The 22042-nt window shown below is 26.5% G+C and overlaps 3 long non-coding RNA genes across 3 annotated transcripts in view; 2 read left to right on the top strand and 1 right to left on the bottom strand.

Moving 5' to 3' along the window:
* Positions 1 to 22042, top strand: part of LOC126356089 (uncharacterized) — a 158421-nt gene that overhangs the window by 3958 nt on the left and 132421 nt on the right. The gene's annotated exons all lie outside the window — the stretch shown is intronic.
* On the top strand, positions 5091 to 21490 carry LOC126356084 (uncharacterized). Its single transcript, XR_007565579.1, has 2 exons — positions 5091 to 5783; positions 21374 to 21490. It is a non-coding gene; the product is annotated as an uncharacterized LOC126356084 (long non-coding RNA).
* LOC126356090 (uncharacterized) overlaps positions 9454 to 22042 on the bottom strand; it is an 89765-nt gene continuing 77176 nt past the window's right edge. Inside the window, exon 2 of the long non-coding RNA XR_007565585.1 lies at positions 9454 to 9659. This is a non-coding gene — a long non-coding RNA (uncharacterized LOC126356090). The remainder of the gene's footprint in view (positions 9660 to 22042) is intronic.

Genomic DNA, 22042 nt, shown 5'->3' with positions numbered 1-22042 from the left:
AAAAAGCATTATTGATATTGGGTGTCTTAATTTAATAAAATTAATATTTATTACATTTGATAATGATATAATTATTATTTTGATCATTTCAGGGGTTAGTTTATTTAAAATACCGGTTTTGGGGACCGATGATGGAAGCTTTTCCACCTCTGAAGTTTTAAAAGTGGGGGCTGGACTTATTTCCGGTTTACAAGACCGGCGTTTTTTTTAAACTATTAAAACTAATGTTTATATTCTCTATTTTTACTTCTTTATTGATTTATTTTGCTGGTGTTTATGTTTTTTCTTCTAAACATAAACATTTATTAATGGTTCTTTTGAGATTAGAATATATTGTTCTTTCTTTATTTATGTTAGTTATTGTTTTTCTTATTGAGTTTGATTATGATTATTTTTTTCCTGTTATTTTTTTAGTTTTTTCTGTTTGTGAGGGTGCTTTAGGTCTTTCTATTTTAGTTTCAACAATTCGTTCTCATGGTAATGATTTTTTTAATTCTTTTGGTTTATCTTTATGTTAAAGTATTTATTTATAACTATTTTTTTGATCCCTCTTTGTTTATTAAATAATTGTTGATGGTTGGTTCATTCTTTAATGTTTGCAGGCTGGTGTTTATTTAATTTTTTATACTTTGGTTGCTAGATTACCTTTATTATTAGTTTTATTATTAGTTTTATGATTTTTCTAATACTTTATATTTTCCTTTATTGGTTGATTTTGGTTCTTATTATTTTATGTTTTATGTATTTATAATTTTGGCTTTTTTAGTTAAGATACCTATGTTTTTGGTTCATTTATGACTTCCTAAGGCTCATGTAGAGGCCCCTATTTCAGGTAGAATAATTCTTGCTGGTGTTTTATTAAAGTTAGGTGGTTATGGTATTTTTCGTGTTATAAAGGTTATTTCTTATTTGGGTTTAAAGTTTAATTATTTTTGATTGTCTTTAGGTTTATCTGGGGGTGTTATTGTAAGATTTATTTGTTTTCGTCAGGTTGATTTAAAGTCTTTAATTGCATATTCTTCTGTTGCTCATATAAGAATGGTTATTGGTGGATTGATGACTATGAATTGATGAGGTTGTGTAGGTTCTCTTTCTCTAATGGTTGGTCATGGTTTATGTTCTTCTGGTTTATTTTGTGTATCTAATATTATTTATGAACGTTTAGGTAGACGAAGATTATTAATTAACAAGTGTATAATTAATTTGATGCCAAGAATGGCTTTATGATGATTTCTTTTAAGATCATCAAATATGGCTGCTCCTCCTTGTTTAAATTTGGTAGGTGAAATTAGATTATTAAATAGAATTATATCTTGATCTTCTTTTAGATTCTTTGCTTTGATTTTTTTATCTTTTTTTAGAGCTGTTTATACTTTGTATATATATTCTTATTCTCAGCATGGGAATTATTATTCTGGTGTTTATACTTGTTCTCTTGGTTATTTTCGTGAATATCATCTTTTACTTTTACATTGATTGCCTTTAAATATTCTCTGTTTAAAGGGTGAATATTTCTTTGTTTACTTTGCTTAAGTATTTTAATTAAAAATATTGTTTTGTGGAATCAATGATATGAAGTTTTTCATCTTAGGCCGTGAATTTATTTTCTATTTGTTCTTTGAGTTTTTTTTCTTTGTTTATATCGAGAACTATAATTTTTATTTTAGGTATTTATTATTTAATAATTGATTATAGAGTTTTTGTTGAGTGAGAGCTTTTCAATTTAAATGGTTCTATAGTTGTTATAACTTTAATTTTGGATTGAATATCTCTTATTTTTATATCTTTTGTTATATATATTTCTTCTTTGGTTATTTATTATAGAGAGGATTATATATCTGGTGAAAAGAATATAAATCGTTTTATTATTATTGTTTTAATATTTATTCTTTCTATAGGTTTTTTAATTATTAGTCCTAATTTAATTAGAATTTTATTAGGTTGAGATGGTTTAGGTTTAGTTTCTTATTGTTTAGTTATTTATTATCAAAATGTAAAATCTTATAGCGCTGGTATATTAACTGCACTTTCTAATCGTATTGGGTATGTTGCTATTTTAATTTCTATTGCATGAATGTTAAATTTTGGTGGTTGAAATTATATTTATTATTATGATTTTATTTCTAATTCTTTTGAAATAAAGCTCATTACTATATTAATTGTTTTAGCAGCTATAACTAAGAGAGCTCAGATTCCTTTCTCTTCATGACTTCCTGCTGCTATAGCAGCTCCTACTCCTGTTTCTGCTTTAGTTCATTCTTCTACTCTTGTTACTGCTGGTGTTTATTTATTAATTCGTTTTAGACCAATATTGGATACTTATAATTGTGGTTGATTTTTACTTTTAATTGGTTGTATAACTATATTTATGGCTGGATTGGGCGCTAATTTTGAGTTTGATTTAAAGAAGATTATTGCTCTTTCTACTTTAAGACAACTTGGTTTAATAATAAGAATTTTGGCTATAGGTTATCCAAAGCTTGCATTTTTTCATTTATTGGCTCATGCTTTATTTAAGGCATTATTATTTATATGTGCAGGTTCAATAATTCATAATTTGAAGGATTCTCAGGATATTCGTTTTATAGGATCAATTGTTAATTTCATACCTTTAACTTCAGTTTGTTTTAATGTTTCTAGTTTATCTTTGTGTGGAATACCTTTTTTAGCGGGATTTTATTCAAAGGATTTAATTCTTGAGATGGTTTGTTTAAGATGAATTAATTGTTTAATTTTTTTTCTTTATTTTTTTTCTACTGGTTTAACTGCTTCTTATTCTTTTCGTTTGTTTTATTATTCAATATCTGGTGATAATAATTTTTATTCTAGATTTTCTTTTGATGATAAGGGTTATTATATTTCATTTGGAATAATTGGTCTATTGTTTGTTGCTGTTTTTGGTGGTAGTCTTTTATCTTGATTAATTTTTCCTATTCCTCATGTGATTGCTTTACCTTATTATTTAAAGTTTTTAACTATTACAGTTGTTATTTTAGGTGCTTATTTAGGTTATCTTATTTCTAATTTTGATTTTTCTCATAATTTATTTTCTTTAAGTATACTTTCTTTTGTTAGATTTGCTGGTTCTATATGATTTATACCTTTTCTTTCAACTAAGTTTATTAGATATATTCCTTTAAAAATAGGTTATTATTCATCTAAGTCATTTGATTATGGTTGAGGTGAATTACTTGGTGGTCAAGGTTTATATAGATTATTTATTTATTTAATTGGTTATATTCAAGGTTGATATGATTCTAATTTCAAGATTTATCTTTTAACTTTTATTTTTTGAATATTTATTTTGGTAATATTGTTTTTCGTTTACTTAAATAGCTTATAATTAGAGCGTGACACTGAAGATGTTAAGGAAGTATTTTTACTTTTAAGTATTTATAAATATAGATATATTATTTTTACAGTGAAAATGTAATGTTTTATTTAAACTATATAAATTTTAGAAATGTTAACGGAGTTTAACCGCTAATATAAAAAGTTAGCAGCTTTCATATTGGCTTTACATTTCCTTAATTGGAACTATTATAGTTCAATTATATTATTAACAGTAATATGCCTCTTTTTGGCTTCAATTAATAAGAATAAGGGTAGTACATACCAATCTTCCAGGTCGAAACTGACTGCAATATTTCGCTTCTTATTCTATTTAAGGTTGATTGATAATATCAATACTTTTTGAATGCAACCCAAATGTTATATTTAACTACAACCCTTTATTCTGCTCATTGTAATGCTCCTTGGTTTCATTCATGGTATAGTCCTCCTAATAGAACTAGAATAAAAAATATTGTTGATACTGTTCAGATTATAATGTCTGAAGTTTTAAAAATAATTACAATTGGTAGAATTAGTGCAATTTCTACATCAAAAATTAAAAAGATTACTGCGATTAGGAAGAATCGTATTGAGAATGGTATTCGTGCTGATCTTTTTGGATCAAACCCACATTCAAATGGTGATCTTTTTTCTCGATCATTAATTAATTTTTTTGATAGTGTTGTTGCCAGGATTATAACAATTATTGGAATAATAAATCTAATGAAAACTCTTGTTGATAGAATTAGAATTGTTTTTCTTGATTTATATCAAGCTTTCTGATTGGAAGTCAAATGTACTATTTATACTAGAAAAACAATTATCTACCTCATCAATAAATAGAGATATATAAGAATAATCATACAACGTCTACGAAGTGTCAGTATCATGCTGCTGCTTCAAATCCAAAGTGATGTCTTGGTGAAAATTGATTTATTGAGTGTCGAAGTAGACATGTTGATAAAAAGATTGTTCCAATAATTACGTGTAAACCATGGAATCCTGTTGCAACAAAGAATGTTGATCCATAAACTGCATCTGCAATGGTAAAAGGTGCTTCTCAATATTCATATGCTTGAAGTATTGTAAAGTATAGTCCTAATAACACTGTGAAGAATAATCCTTGTAGTGCTTGAGTATGATTAGATTCCATTAAACTATGATGTGCCTATACTAACCGTAATATACTTCATGGACATTTAATTGAAACAATCTGAACAGCTTTACCAGCAATTACATTAATTTTTATTGCCCTTCCATCATTACGACTATTATATTTACTTGATGATTCAGTAGATGCAATAATTACAATTAAAACCATTGGACGACAATGATATTGAAGATATGAATATTCAGACTTCATAGACGTAGAATTTGACACTTATATAACACCAGAACAAGACCTAAAAAATGATGGATTCCGACTACTAGATGTAGATAACCGAACAATCCTACTAATAAATACATAAGTACGAGTATTAACAAGAGCTCCTTACAAATTAACTTAATAGCATCTCTAAATGGCTGAGGAATTCCTACAAAACCTATCTTATTTGGACCCTTTCGAATCTGAATATAACCTAAAACCTTACGCTCTAATAAAGTTAAAAAGGCAACACTAATTAAAACACAAATAACCAATAAAAGAAAATTCAAAATAAATATAAATAAATCATAAAGTATCAATACTATTTGTAGAAAAAATCTACATAAATGAATTCTAAATTCAACACATTAATCTGTCAAAATAGTAAATAAATTAATATTAATCAATATAACAAAAAATATTTTAACCATATGGTCCTTTCGTACTAATATGGATTAACAATCTTAGGATAGAAACCGACCTGGCTCACGCCGGTCTGAACTCAGATCATGTAAGAATTTAAAGGTCGAACAGACCTAATCATTGGGCTCCTGCACCCAAAATTTTTCTTAATCCAACATCGAGGTCGCAATCTGCTTTGTCGATATGAGCTCTCAAAAACAATTACGCTGTTATCCCTAAGGTAACTTAATCTTATGATCATAAATTATGGATCAAAATAACAAACATAAATAAATGATATAATAATGAAGAGTTTATCTATTCTTCATGTCACCCCAACAAAACATCATCATTAAATATAGAAAGACAAACAAAAAACTATATAAAAGTAAAATGTCAAGCTCTATAGGGTCTTCTCGTCCTAAAGAAGAATTTAAGCCTTTTGACTCAAAAGTTAAATTCAAAAATTTATTAAGAGACAGTTGATTTCTCGTCAAGCCATTCATTCCAGCCACTAATTAAGAGACTAATGATTATGCTACCTTTGCACGGTCAAAATACCGTGGCTCTTTAAAAATACGCTCAGTGAGCAGGCCAGACCTCAAAATATAAACAAGAGGACATGTTTTTGATAAACAGGCGGAAATCAATTTTGCCTAGTTCCTTATAATAAGTTCACAAGGTAAAAATTCCACACAAATAAATATACTAATTCTATCATTATTACAAAAATTTTAAAATTAAATTAATAATCTTAATAAAAAACCTAAAATATTTATAAAATCAAAATAAAAAATAATGAACTAAAACGTAATCTTAAAGATAGCTGGTTTAAAGCTTACTATTATATTTCTATAAAATAAATTATAGGTTATTAACTTCAAAGCTTATCCCTTAAAGAATAAATAAGTTAATATTTTTACTTAAAAAATTAAATAAAAACAAATAACTTTAAAAAATTAAATTTTTTCTTAAGAAACTAGATATCTTGGGAAACGATTAACATCTCATTTCTATAAATAATTTAATAATAATTATGATACATTAACTATAAATTATTTATAAATCAACCCAAATCGAGACAAGTAAAATAAATACTAAAATTTTGATAAACCCTGATACAAAAGGTACAATAAATAAAATTTACTTAAAAAAATTTAAAATAATATTTCATAAAACACTTACATTACCAATAAACTATAATTTAAATCAATTCTATAAAATATACTAAGACAAAAATACAATAAAATTATTTATATTAAATAATTAAATAAACAAAAAATATATATAATAAAATAAATAATCAAGATATCCTGATTTGCCAAAAAAATTTTCAGTGTAAATGAAACACTTTACTAATAAGTTATATCTTGAAACTCTTCCTAGATACACTTTCCAGTACATCTACTATGTTACGACTTATCTCATCTAAATTGAAGCTACTTTAAAATAAAATAGAATAATCAATAATGAGAGCGACGGGCGATGTGTACACATCTCAGAGCCAATATCAGTTAAATTAAATAAATTAAATTACTATCAAATCCACCTTCATTAACAGTATTTCACTATCAAATCCGTTATAAACAAAAATCTATTGTAACCCACCTCCTCTTAACTATAAGCTGCACCTTGACCTGAAATATTTTATAATTATAAATCTTGAGAATTATAACTCTAAAAAGATTCTCTGATAACGGAGATATACAAACAAATAAATTAAGTAGAGTAAATCGTGTATTATCAATCATGGGGTAGGTTCCTCTGAATGGAATGAGATACCGCCAAATTCTTTGGGTTTAAAGACCTTAACTAATAGTACCCTGGTAAATATAATTAACATTTAAAATAATAGGGTATCTAATCCTAGTTTATTATTTGAATTTCACAGATTCATAAAAAGGGCCACAAATAAATTTTAACATTTCACCTTACAAATTTATATTTCAACCCTAATAATATAAACAACTGTTTTAACCAATAATATTCACTTGTATCAATCGTATAACCGCGGCTGCTGGCACGAATTATGCCGATACTAAATCAATTGCTAAATCCAAAATCACTTGATAATTAAATCAAATTACTGCAAAAAGAACATTTAGTCTAACAAAACTTACATATAATACAAAGAAAAAGTGAATAAACAAGCAAGAATAAAACTTTTAAAAATAAAAAATAAGAAAATTTTAAATCTATTAATTCAGGAAAAAATAAAAGATTCAAATATTTAAAGAAAAAAAAGAAAAAAACCACAAACATTAACAAAAAAAAAAGAAACGCCCCTATGTATGACCACAACAACTTCTCTATTATATATAATTAAAGATTAATATGGAACATGTATAGCAATAAATGTATTATATTCTTTCTTATTTAATCTTTCTTTTCACTAATAAATAAAGAAAGATTAAATAATATAATAAATATATTTTATACAATTATGTAATTTAATATAATATGTTATTAATATGAATTCTTTTTTTATATTAAGTTAACTTTCTTATATATTAGTTAAATAATCTAATTATAGATAATTTACATAATTATATTATTATAATTAATATAATTATTTATATTAATTATAATATTTTATATTTAAATTAATAATTTTATTTATTATATCCAATTATAATAATATTAAATATTAAATTACATATTATTATATATATTATATTATAATAACCTATTTTAAGCTAAAAACATAAGTAGCTATAATCCTAGGTAAATAATTGCATTAAAATAATCAATTGATAATGGTAAGATGAACTTATAATACTTTAATTTCAATTAAATGTAATATATTAATATAAATTATTTATTATATATATATATATATAAAAAAAATGAGCAGGATAAATTAATCCTAATTAAACAAAATAATACATAAAAGAATTTCAAAAAAAAACTTTCGATTTATATATTAAATAAATGAAGTGCCTGATTAAAGGGTTACCTTGATAGGGTAAATAAAGTAAATAAAATTACCTTCATTAAAATTACATAAGATAGAATTAAACTACCTCCTTTAGTATCAAAAACTAACACGCATCATACACCTTAATGTAAAAAGGTAAGCTAAACAAGCTAATGGGTTCATACCCCATTTATAGAGGTATCAATCCTCTCCTTTTTAATGACCAACAACTCTACAAAACTTCTCTTCCTATCAACATTAATGATAGGAACGATCCTGTCCATTTCATCAAATTCCTGATTTGGGGTTTGAATAGGACTTGAGATCAACTTACTTTCATTTATTCCGCTCCTAACAAGAAATAAAAATATAATAATAAATGAATCATCAATTAAATATTTTATTGTCCAAGCAATAGCATCGACAATATTATTATTTTCAATTTTGCTGATTCAAATAAAATATCCCATGGGATGGGAAACAGAATTTATCCCATCAATAATAATTAGATCTAGACTATTATTAAAGATTGGAGCTGCACCTTTCCATTTCTGATTTCCAGAAGTTATAGGAGCATCAAGATGAAATAATTGTTTAACATTAATAACATGACAAAAAATCGCCCCAATAATGGTCTTATCTTATTGTATTCAATTAAGAACTTTTATTTGAACAATTATTATCTTAAGAATTATTATTGGGGCAATAGGAGGTTTAAATCAAACATCCTTACGACAACTTTTAGCATATTCATCAATCAGACATCTAGGTTGAATAATTAGATCATTAACAGTCAGAGAAAACATCTGAGAACTATACTTCATTATTTACTCACTATTAAGATTAATTATAGTTTTATTATTTAAGCAAATAAATTTATTTTTCATAAATCAAATTTATTCAGCCAGAAATATAAAAACCGAAATTAAATTAATAATATTCTCATCTTTATTATCTTTAGGTGGACTACCACCATTCCTTGGATTCTTACCAAAATGAATTGTAATACAATCATTAATAGAAAACAATATAACAACTATTATAACTATTATAGTTGTATTAACTACAATTACACTCTACTACTATATACGTATTTGATTCTCAGCTCTAATTATATCATACACAGAAAATTCGTGATCTATAAAGATAAAGTCCCAAAAATCAAGAATCATTCTTCCTATAACAGTAATAATTTCAACAATAGGATTGATTTCAACATCAACCTTAATTTCATTATACTAAGGACTTAAGTTAATCAAACTAATAACCTTCAAAGTTATAATTAAAAGAATAATCTTTTAGGCCTTAGTAAAATTTTACACCTCTAGAATTGCAGTCTAGAATCATAATTGAATATAAGACCTAAATATGATAAGAGAGAAAACATCTCATAAGTATATTTACAGTCTACCACCTAAAATTCAGCCATCTTACCGCAAAAATGATTATTCTCAACAAACCATAAGGACATTGGTACTTTATACTTCATATTTGGAGCATGAGCAGGAATAGTAGGAACATCAATAAGAATACTTATTCGTGCTGAACTTGGCCAACCCGGATCTCTAATTGGGGATGACCAGATTTATAATGTTATTATTACAGCTCACGCATTCGTAAAAATTTTCTTTATAGTAATACCTATTATAATTGGTGGATTTGGTAATTGACTTGTTCCAATAATAATTGGTGCACCAGATATAGCATTTCCACGAATAAATAATATAAGTTTTTGATTACTACCACCTTCACTAACCCTTCTTCTTACATCTTCTATAGTAGATAATGGTGCTGGTACAGGATGAACAGTTTACCCTCCTCTAGCAGGAGCTATTGCACACGGGGGTGCATCTGTAGATCTAGCTATTTTTTCACTGCACTTAGCAGGTGTATCATCTATTCTTGGTGCAGTGAATTTCATTACAACAGCAATTAATATACGATCAGAAAGTATAACTTTAGATCAAACACCTTTATTTGTATGATCTGTAGCTATTACAGCATTACTTCTCCTTCTTTCACTTCCAGTTTTAGCAGGAGCTATTACTATATTATTAACAGATCGAAATTTAAATACATCATTCTTTGACCCTGCAGGAGGGGGTGACCCAATTCTATATCAACATCTATTTTGATTCTTTGGACACCCAGAAGTTTATATTTTAATTCTACCGGGGTTCGGAATTATTTCACATATTGTATGTCAAGAAAGAGGAAAAATTGAATCATTTGGAACATTAGGTATAATTTATGCTATACTATCAATTGGACTAATAGGATTTATTGTATGAGCACATCATATATTTACAGTAGGAATGGATGTTGACACACGAGCATATTTTACATCAGCAACAATAATTATTGCTGTACCTACAGGAATTAAGGTATTTAGATGATTAGCTACATTATATGGAACTAAATTCAAGTTCAATCCACCATTATTATGAGCTCTAGGATTTATTTTCCTATTTACAATTGGTGGATTAACAGGATTAGTATTAGCAAATTCATCACTTGTTATTGTATTACATGATACATATTATGTAGTAGCCCACTTTCATTATGTATTATCTATAGGAGCAGGATTTGCAATTATAGGAGGTGTCATTCAATGATATCCACTATTTACAGGATTAACTATAAATAATACATGATTAAAAATCCAATTTACAATTATATTCATTGGAGTAAATTTAACATTCTTTCCTCAACACTTCCTAGGATTAGCAGGAATACCTCGACGATACTGACTACCGAGACGCATATACATCATGAAATGTAGTATCAAGAATTGGGTCTACAATTTCTATTGTAGGAATCATTATATTCATTGTAATTATATGAGAAAGAATGATTACAAACCGAGCAATTATATTTAGAGCTAACATAAGAAGATCAACAGAATGACTACAAAATAACCCTACTGCAGAACATAGTTACTCAGAATTACCATTAATCTCTAGATTCTAATATGGCAGATTAGTGCAGTAGATTTAAGCTCTACAAATAAAGGTTTGACCTTTTATTAGAAAATATTTATTAATGGCAACATGATCAAATTTATCTCTTCAAGATGGAGCTTCACCATTAATGGAGCAATTATCATTCTTTCATGATCATACTATGGTCGTATTATTATTAATTACTGTAATTGTAGGTTATGCCCTAAGTTATATATTATTTATTGCCTATACTAACCGTAATATACTTCATGGACATTTAATTGAAACAATCTGAACAGCTTTACCAGCAATTACATTAATTTTTATTGCCCTTCCATCATTACGACTATTATATTTACTTGATGATTCAGTAGATGCAATAATTACAATTAAAACCATTGGACGACAATGATATTGAAGATATGAATATTCAGACTTCATAGACGTAGAATTTGACACGTATATAACACCAGAACAAGACCTAGAAAATGATGGATTCCGACTACTAGATGTAGATAACCGAACAATCCTACCAATAAATACAGAAGTACGAGTATTAACAAGAGCATCAGATGTTCTACACTCATGAGCAGTTCCTGCATTAGGGGTTAAAATTGATGCAACGCCAGGTCGGTTAAATCAAGGAACATTCACAATAAATCGACCTGGATTATTCTTTGGACAATGCTGAGAAATCTGTGGAGCAAACCACAGATTTATACCAATTGTAATTGAAAGAACTTCAGTAAATTTATTTATTAAGTGATTATCTAAGATAATTTAAGGAGTTAGTTAAAATAAATAACATTAGAGTGTCAATCTAAAGTAACTAAAAAAATTAGTACACCTTGAAATTCATCAGATGACTGAAAGTAAGTAATGGTCTCTTAAACCAAATAATAGTAAATTAACGACTACTTCTGATGGGGAAATTATATCCAAATCCCTCAAATATCCCCTCTTATATGATTCTCACTATTCATTATATTTTCAGCTACATTAATCTTGTTTAATCAAATAAACTTCTTCTCATTTAAACCTAACCTTATTAAAAGAGCAGAAAAAGGAACAATTGAAATAAAAAACTTAAATTGAAAATGATAACATTTGACCCATCAACTAACATCTTTAATTTATCATTAAATTGAACTAGAACATTTCTAGGACTATTATTAATCCCATCACTATTTTGACTTACACCATCACGAATTAACATTATCTGAAATAAACTAAATTTAACCTTACATAATGAATTTAAAACACTTCTTGGACCAAAATCATTTAATGGAACAACATTCATTTTCATCTCAATTTTTATTATAATATTATTTAACAATTTCATAGGATTATTCCCTTATATTTTTACTAGAACAAGACATTTAGCATTAACATTTGCAATTGCCCTACCTATATGGCTAAGATTTATATTATTTGGATGAATTAACCATACTAATCATATATTTACACACCTTGTACCACAAGGTACACCGCCTGCATTAATATCATTTATAGTACTAATTGAAACAATTAGTAATGTTATTCGACCAGGTACATTAGCAGTACGGTTGGCAGCAAATATAATTGCAGGACACTTATTATTAACCTTATTAGGAAACACAGGACCATCTATAGCAATAAACTTAATCTCATTACTAATTATTGGACAAATACTTCTATTAATTCTAGAATCAGCAGTAGCAATAATTCAAGCCTATGTTTTCTCAATTCTAAGAACTCTATATTCTAGAGAAGTATATTAAACCTATGTTAACAACTCACTCAAACCACCCATTCCACTTAGTAGACTATAGACCTTGACCATTAACAGGAGCAATTGGAGCAATAGTCCTAGTATCAGGACTAGCAAAATGATTCCACCTATTTAATATTAACTTATTCATAATTGGATTTGGAATTACCCTACTAACTATAATTCAATGATGACGAGATGTAGTACGAGAAGGAACATATCAAGGATTACATACAGGATTTGTATCAATTGGATTACGATGAGGAATAATTTTATTTATTGCAGCAGAGGTATTATTTTTCGTTTCTTTTTTTTGAGCATTCTTTAGAAGAAGATTAGCACCAACAATTGAACTAGGAATACTATGACCTCCAATAGGAATTCAACCCTTTAACCCTATACAAATTCCATTACTTAATACAGCTATTCTTTTAGCATCAGGAGTAACAGTAACATGAGCACATCATAGTTTAATGGAATCTAATCATACTCAAGCACTACAAGGATTATTCTTCACAGTGTTATTAGGACTATACTTTACAATACTTCAAGCATATGAATATTGAGAAGCACCTTTTACCATTGCAGATGCAGTTTATGGATCAACATTCTTTGTTGCAACAGGATTCCATGGTTTACACGTAATTATTGGAACAATCTTTTTATCAACATGTCTACTTCGACACTCAATAAATCAATTTTCACCAAGACATCACTTTGGATTTGAAGCAGCAGCATGATACTGACACTTCGTAGACGTAGTATGATTATTCTTATATATCTCTATTTATTGATGAGGTAGATAATTGTTTTTCTAGTATAAATAGTACATTTGACTTCCAATCAGAAAGCTTGATATAAATCAAGAAAAACAATTCTAATTCTATCAACAAGAGTTTTCATTAGATTTATTATTCCAATAATTGTTATAATCCTGGCAACAACACTATCAAAAAAATTAATTAATGATCGAGAAAAAAGATCACCATTTGAATGTGGGTTTGATCCAAAAAGATCAGCACGAATACCATTCTCAATACGATTCTTCCTAATCGCAGTAATCTTTTTAATTTTTGATGTAGAAATTGCACCAATTCTACCAATTGTAATTATTTTTAAAACTTCAGACATTATAATCTGAACAGTATCAACAATATTTTTTATTCTAGTTCTATTAGGAGGACTATACCATGAATGAAACCAAGGAGCATTACAATGAGCAGAATAAAGGGTTGTAGTTAAATATAACATTTGGGTTGCATTCAAAAAGTATTGATATTATCAATCAACCTTAAATAGAATAAGAAGCGAAATATTGCAGTCAATTTCGACCTGGAAGATTGGTATGTACTACCCTTATTCTTATTAATTGAAGCCAAAAAGAGGCGTATTACTGTTAATAATATAATTGAACTATAATAGTTCCAATTAAGGAAATGTAAAGCCAATATGAAAGCTGCTAACTTTTTATATTAGCGGTTAAACTCCGTTAACATTTCTAAAATTTATATAGTTTAAATAAAACATTACATTTTCACTGTAAAAATAATATATCTATATTTATAAATACTTAAAAGTAAAAATACTTCCTTAACATCTTCAGTGTCACGCTCTAATTATAAGCTATTTAAGTAAACGAAAAACAATATTACCAAAATAAATATTCAAAAAATGAAAGTTAAAAGATAAATCTTGAAATTAGAATCATATCAACCTTGAATATAACCAATTAAATAAATAAATAATCTATATAAACCTTGACCACCAAGTAATTCACCTCAACCATAATCAAATGACTTAGATGAATAATAACCTATTTTTAAAGGAATATATCTAATAAACTTAGTTGAAAGAAAAGGTATAAATCATATAGAACCAGCAAATCTAACAAAAGGAAGTATACTTAATGAAAATAAATTATGAGAAAAATCAAAATTAGAAATAAGATAACCTAAATAAGCACCTAAAATAACAACTGTAATAGTTAAAAACTTTAAATAATTAGGTAAAGCTATCACATGAGGAATAGGAAAAATTAATCAAGATAAAAGACTACCACCAAAAACAGCAACAAACAATAGACCAATTATTCCAAATGAAATATAATAACCCTTATCATCAAAAGAAAATCTAGAATAAAAATTATTATCACCAGATATTGAATAATAAAACAAACGAAAAGAATAAGAAGCAGTTAAACCAGTAGAAAAAAATAAAGAAAAAAAATTAAACAATTAATTCATCTTAAACAAACCATCTCAAGAATTAAATCCTTTGAATAAAATCCCGCTAAAAAAGGTATTCCACACAAAGATAAACTAGAAACATTAAAACAAACTGAAGTTAAAGGTATGAAATTAACAATTGATCCTATAAAACGAATATCCTGAGAATCCTTCAAATTATGAATTATTGAACCTGCACATATAAATAATAATGCCTTAAATAAAGCATGAGCCAATAAATGAAAAAATGCAAGCGTTGGATAACCTATAGCCAAAATTCTTATTATTAAACCAAGTTGTCTTAAAGTAGAAAGAGCAATAATCTTCTTTAAATCAAACTCAAAATTAGCGCCCAATCCAGCCATAAATATAGTTATACAACCAATTAAAAGTAAAAATCAACCACAATTATAAGTATCCAATATTGGTCTAAAACGAATTAATAAATAAACACCAGCAGTAACAAGAGTAGAAGAATGAACTAAAGCAGAAACAGGAGTAGGAGCTGCTATAGCAGCAGGAAGTCATGAAGAGAAAGGAATCTGAGCTCTCTTAGTCATAGCTGCTAAAACAATTAATATAGTAATCAGCTTTATTTCAAAAGAATTAGAAATAAAATCATAATAATAAATATAATTTCAACCACCAAAATTTAACATTCATGCAATAGAAATTAAAATAGCAACATCACCAATACGATTAGAAAGTGCAGTTAATATACCAGCACTATAAGATTTTACATTTTGATAATAAATAACTAAACAATAAGAAACTAAACCTAAACCATCTCAACCTAATAAAATTCTAATTAAATTAGGACTAATAATTAAAAAACCTATAGAAAGAATAAATATTAAAACAATCATAATAAAACGATTTATATTCTTTTCACCAGATATATAATCCTCTCTATAATAAATAACCAAAGAAGAAATATATATAACAAAAGATATAAAAATAAGAGATATTCAATCCAAAATTAAAGTTATAACAACTATAGAACCATTTAAATTGAAAAGCTCTCACTCAACAAAAACTCTATAATCAATTATTAAATAATAAATACCTAAAATAAAAATTATAGGTCTCGAAATAAACAAAGAAAAAAAAACTCAAAGAACAAATAGAAAATAAATTCACGGCCTAAGATGAAAAACTTCATATCATTGATTCCACAAAACAATATTTTTAATTAAAATACTTAAGCAAACTAAACAAAGAAATATTCACCCTTTAAACAGAGAATGTTTAAAGGCAATCAATGTAAAAGTAAAAGATGATATTCACGAAAATAACCAAGAGAACAAGTATCAACACCAGAATAATAATTCCCATGCTGAGAATAAGAATATATATACAAAGTATAAACAGCTCTAAAATAAGATAAAAAAATCAAAGCAAAGAATCTAAAAGAAGATCAAGATATAATTCTATTTAATAATCTAATTTCACCTACCAAATTTAAAGAAGGAGGAGCAGCCATATTTGATGATCTTAAAAGAAATCATCATAAAGCCATTCTTGGCATCAAATTAATTATACCCTTGTTAATTAATAATCTTCGTCTACCTAAACGTTCATAAATAATATTAGATAAACAAAATAAACCAGAAGAACATAAACCATGACCAACCATTAGAGAAAGAGAACCTACACAACCTCATCAATTCATAGTCATCAATCCACCAATAACCATTCTTATATGAGCAACAGAAGAATATGCAATTAAAGACTTTAAATCAACCTGACGAAAACAAATAAATCTTACAATAACACCCCCAGATAAACCTAAAGACAATCAAAAATAATTAAACTTTAAACCCAAATAAGAAATAACCTTTATAACACGAAAAATACCATAACCACCTAACTTTAATAAAACACCTGCAAGAATTATTCTACCTGAAATAGGGGCCTCTACATGAGCCTTAGGAAGTCATAAATGAACCAAAAACATAGGTATCTTAACTAAAAAAGCCAAAATTATAAATACATAAAACATAAAATAATAAGAACCAAAATCAACCAATAAAGGAAAATATAAAGTATTAGAAAAATCATAAACCTTAAATAAAACTAATAATAAAGGTAATCTAGCAACCAAAGTATAAAAAATTAAATAAACAGCAGCCTGCAAACGCTCAGGTTGATAACCCCAACCCAAAATTAAAAGTAAAGTAGGAACTAATCTAGCCTCAAAAAAAATATAAAAAGAAAGAAGACTTAATCTAGCAAATGAACAATAAAGCATAATTATTAAAATCATAACCATAAGAACAAAAAAATTAGAATGATATGAACTTAAATAAACTGAACCTCTAGCAGTGATTATTAAAGAACAAATCCAAAAACTAAGTAAAATTAAACTAAAAGAAAAATAATCAATACCAAAATAATATCTAATTATATTCAAATCAGCATATGAATAAACACAAATTATAAAAACAAAACCCGACAGAAACATTAAAGAATGAACCAACCATCAACAATTATTTAATAAACAAAGAGGGATCAAAAAAATAGTTATAAATAAATACTTTAACATAAAGATAAACCAAAAGAATTAAAAAAATCATTACCATGTGAACGAATTATTGAAACTAAAATAGAAAGACCTAAAGCACCCTCACAAACAGAAAAAAATAAAAAAATAACAGGAAAAAAATAATCATAATCAAACTCAATAAGAAAAACAATAACTAACATAAATAAAGAAAGAACAATATATTCTAATCTCAAAAGAACCATTAATAAATGTTTACGTTTAGAAGAAAAAACATAAACACCAGCAAAATAAATCAATAAAGAAGTAAAAATAGAGAATATAAACATTAGTTTTAATAGTTTAAAAAAAACGCCGGTCTTGTAAACCGGAAATAAGTCCAGCCCCCACTTTTAAAACTTCAGAGGTGGAAAAGCTTCCATCATCGGTCCCCAAAACCGGTATTTTAAATAAACTAACCCCTGAAATGATCAAAATAATAATTATATCATTATCAAATGTAATAAATATTAATTTTATTAAATTAAGACACCCAATATCAATAATGCTTTTTATTATCCTTCAAACCTTCCTAGTTGGATTAATAACAGGAACAATAATAGAAAGATATTGATTATCATATATTTTATTTTTAACATTTCTTGGTGGTATACTAGTATTATTTATTTACATTACAAGAATTGCATCAAACGAAATATTTCAGCCTAAATCAATCACTATAATTATTACATTAATAATGTGAGTATTTATCGTATTAATATTAATTATTCTAGATATATCTATATTTATAGACTTTTTCAAAAACACCGAAATTATAAATATTGATAATTCAATCAATTATCAAGAAATAACAATATCTTTAGAAAAATTATATAATAGACCAACATTCATTATTACAATAATAATAATAATTTATTTATTTTTAGCACTACTAGCAGTTGTTAAAATCACCAATATTAATCAGTTACCTATTCGTAAAATAAGATAATTACTAATGAATAAACCCTTACGATTAAGACATCCTTTAATTAAAATTATTAATAACTCTTTAATTGACTTACCTGCCCGAACAAATATTTCATTTTGATGAAATTTTGGATCCCTATTAGGGTTATGTTTGGTAATTCAAATCGTAACTGGACTATTTTAGCTATACATTATACATCAAATATTGAAATAGCATTCAGTAGTGTAGTACACATCTGCCGAGACGTAAATAATGGTTGAATTATCCGAACCTTACACGCAAATGGAGCATCTATATTTTTTATTTGTATTTACTTACATGTAGGACGGGGAATTTACTATGGATCTTATATATATATATATACATACCTGAATAATTAGTACAGTGATTTTATTTTTAGTTATAGCAACTGCATTTATAGGATATGTCTTACCCTGAGGCCAAATATCTTTTTGAGGTACAACAGTAATTACTAATTTATTATCAGCAATCCCATACTTAGGAACAGATTTAGTCCAATGAGTATGAGGAGGATTCGCTGTTGATAATGCAACATTAAATCGATTCTTCACATTCCATTTTGTATTACCATTTATTATTGCTGCTATAGCAGCAATTCATTTATTTTTTCTTCACCAAACAGGATCTAATAATCCTCTTGGACTAAATGGAGATATTGAAAAAATTCCATTCCATCCATACTTTACCTTTAAGGATTCTATTACATTTGTAATAATAACATCATTATTAATTATACTATGTTTAATTAATCCTTGCCTATTAGGAGATCCAGATAACTTTGTACCTGCCAACCCATTAGTAACACCAGTTCACATTCAACCAGAATGATATTTCCTATTTGCATATGCAATTCTACGATCTATCCCTAATAAGTTAGGAGGTGTTATTGCATTATTTTTATCAATTAGAATCTTAATAATTTTACCATTTTATAATAAAACACCATTCCGAGGCATTCAATTTTACCCTATTAATCAAATTTTATTCTGAATTATAGTAGTTGTTGTATGCTTACTAACGTGAATTGGTAAACGACCTGTTGAAGAACCTTATATTATAACAGGTCAAATCTTAACAATTATTTACTTCACATATTTCTTAATTAATGTCCATGTCGCAAACGCATGAGATAAGTTAATTAAGGAATAAAGTTAATTAGCTTAGGAAAAGCATATGTTTTGAAAACATAAAATTAGAAGTTTAACTCTTCTATTAACTTTTCTCAAAAAATTTCACTAAACAAATGAGATAAATAAAATCTTTAAACCAACAAAGAAAATAAAAAAATTCAAAGATAAAGGTAAAAAACTTTTTCAAGCTAAGTACATTAATTTATCATAACGGAACCGTGGTAATGTTCCACGAACCCAAATTAAATCAAAAGATATAATAGCAAGCTTAATAAAAAATATAAAAGAATAAAAATCACCGCCCAAAAAAATTAAAGCCAATAACATTCTTATGAAGACAATTCTAGTATATTCAGCCAAAAAAATTAAAGTAAAACCACCTGCACCATACTCAATATTAAATCCTGAAACTAACTCAGATTTCCCTTCAGCAAAATCAAAAGGAGTACGATTAGTTTCAGCTAAGCAAGAAGCAAAACAAGCTAAAGCTAAAGGAAAAGAAATAATAATAAATCAACAATAAAGCTGATAGTTTATAAAATCAAACATATTAAAACTACCAATTAAAATAATTAAAGACAATAAAATTAAAGCTAAACTAACTTCATAAGAAATTGTTTGAGCAACAGAACGAAGAGAACCTAATAATGAATAATTTGAATTAGAAGATCAACCAGCAATTATAACAGTATAAACACCTAATCTAGTACAACATAAAAAAAATAAAAATCCATAAGAAAAAGAACACATATAAGTTAAATAAGGAAAAATTACTCAAACGGCTAAAGAAATCATTAAATTAAAAACAGGGGAAAAATAATAAAGTAGGTAATTAGATATAATAGGAATTGGCTGCTCCTTACAAATTAACTTAATAGCATCTCTAAATGGCTGAGGAATTCCAACAAAACCTACCTTATTTGGACCCTTTCGAATCTGAATATAACCTAAAACCTTACGCTCTAATAAAGTTAAAAAGGCAACACTAATTAAAACACAAATAACCAATAAAAGAAAATTCAAAATATATATAAATAAATCATAAAGTATCAATACTATTTGTAGAAAAAATCTACATAAATGAATTCTAAATTCAACACATTAATCTGTCAAAATAGTAAATAAATTAATATTAATCAATATAACAAAAAATATTTTAACCATATGGTCCTTTCGTACTAATATGGATTAACAATCTTAGGATAGAAACCGACCCGGCTCACGCCGGTCTGAACTCAGATCATGTAAGAATTTAAAGGTTGAACAGACCTAATCATTGGGCTCCTGCACCCAAAATTTTTCTTAATCCAACATCGAGGTCGCAATCTGCTTTGTCGATATGAGCTCTCAAAAACAATTACGCTGTTATCCCTAAGGTAACTTAATCTTATAATCATAAATTATGGATCAAAATAACAAACATAAATGAATGATATAATGATGAAGAGTTTATCTATTCTTCATGTCACCCCAACAAAACATCATCATTAAATATAGAAAGACAATCAAAAAACTATATAAAAGTAAAATGTCAAGCTCTATAGGGTCTTCTCGTGCTAAAGAAGAATTTAAGCCTTTTGACTCAAAAGTTAAATTCAAAAATTTATTAAGAGACAGTTGATTTCTCGTCAAGCCATTCATTCCAGCCACTAATTAAGAGACTAATGATTATGCTACCTTTGCACGGTCAAAATACCGCGGCTCTTTAAAAATACGCTCAGTGAGCAGGCCAGACCTCAAAATATAAACAAGAGGACATGTTTTTGATAAACAGGCGGAAATCAATTTTGCCTCGTTCCTTATAATAAGTTCACAAGGTAAAAATTTCATACAAATAAATATACTAATTCTATCATTATTACAAAAATTTTAAAATTAAATTAATAATCTTAATAAAAAACCTAAAATATTTATAAAATCAAAATAAAAAATAATGAACTAAAACGTAATCTTAAAGATAGCTGGTTTAAAGCTTACTATTATATTTCTATAAAATAAATTATAGGTTATTAACTTCAAAGCTTATCCCTTAAAGAATAAATAAGTTAATATTTTTACTTAAAAAATTAAATAAAAACAAATAACTTTAAAAAATTAAATTTTTTCTTAAGAAACTAGATATCTTGGGAAACGATTAACATCTCATTTCTATAAATATTTTAATAATAATTATGATACATTAACTATAAATTATTTATAAATCAACCCAAATCGAGACAAGTAAAATAAATACTAAAATTTTGATAAACCCTGATACAAAAGGTACAATAAATAAAATCTACTTAAAAAAATTTAAAATAATATTTCATAAAACACTTACATTACCAATAAACTATAATTTAAAAAATCAGTTCTATAAAATATACTAAGACAAAAATACAATAAAATTATTTATATTAAATAATTAAATAAACAAAAAATAAATATAATAAAATAAATAATCAAGATATCCTGATTTGCCAAAAAAATTTTCAGTGTAAATGAAA

The sequence above is a fragment of the Schistocerca gregaria genome, chromosome 3 (genome assembly GCF_023897955.1).
Source record: "Schistocerca gregaria isolate iqSchGreg1 chromosome 3, iqSchGreg1.2, whole genome shotgun sequence".
Taxonomy (NCBI): domain Eukaryota; kingdom Metazoa; phylum Arthropoda; class Insecta; order Orthoptera; family Acrididae; genus Schistocerca; species Schistocerca gregaria.
Note: the sequence above shows the minus strand (reverse complement) of the source record. Positions and strands in the feature narration are given on the sequence as shown.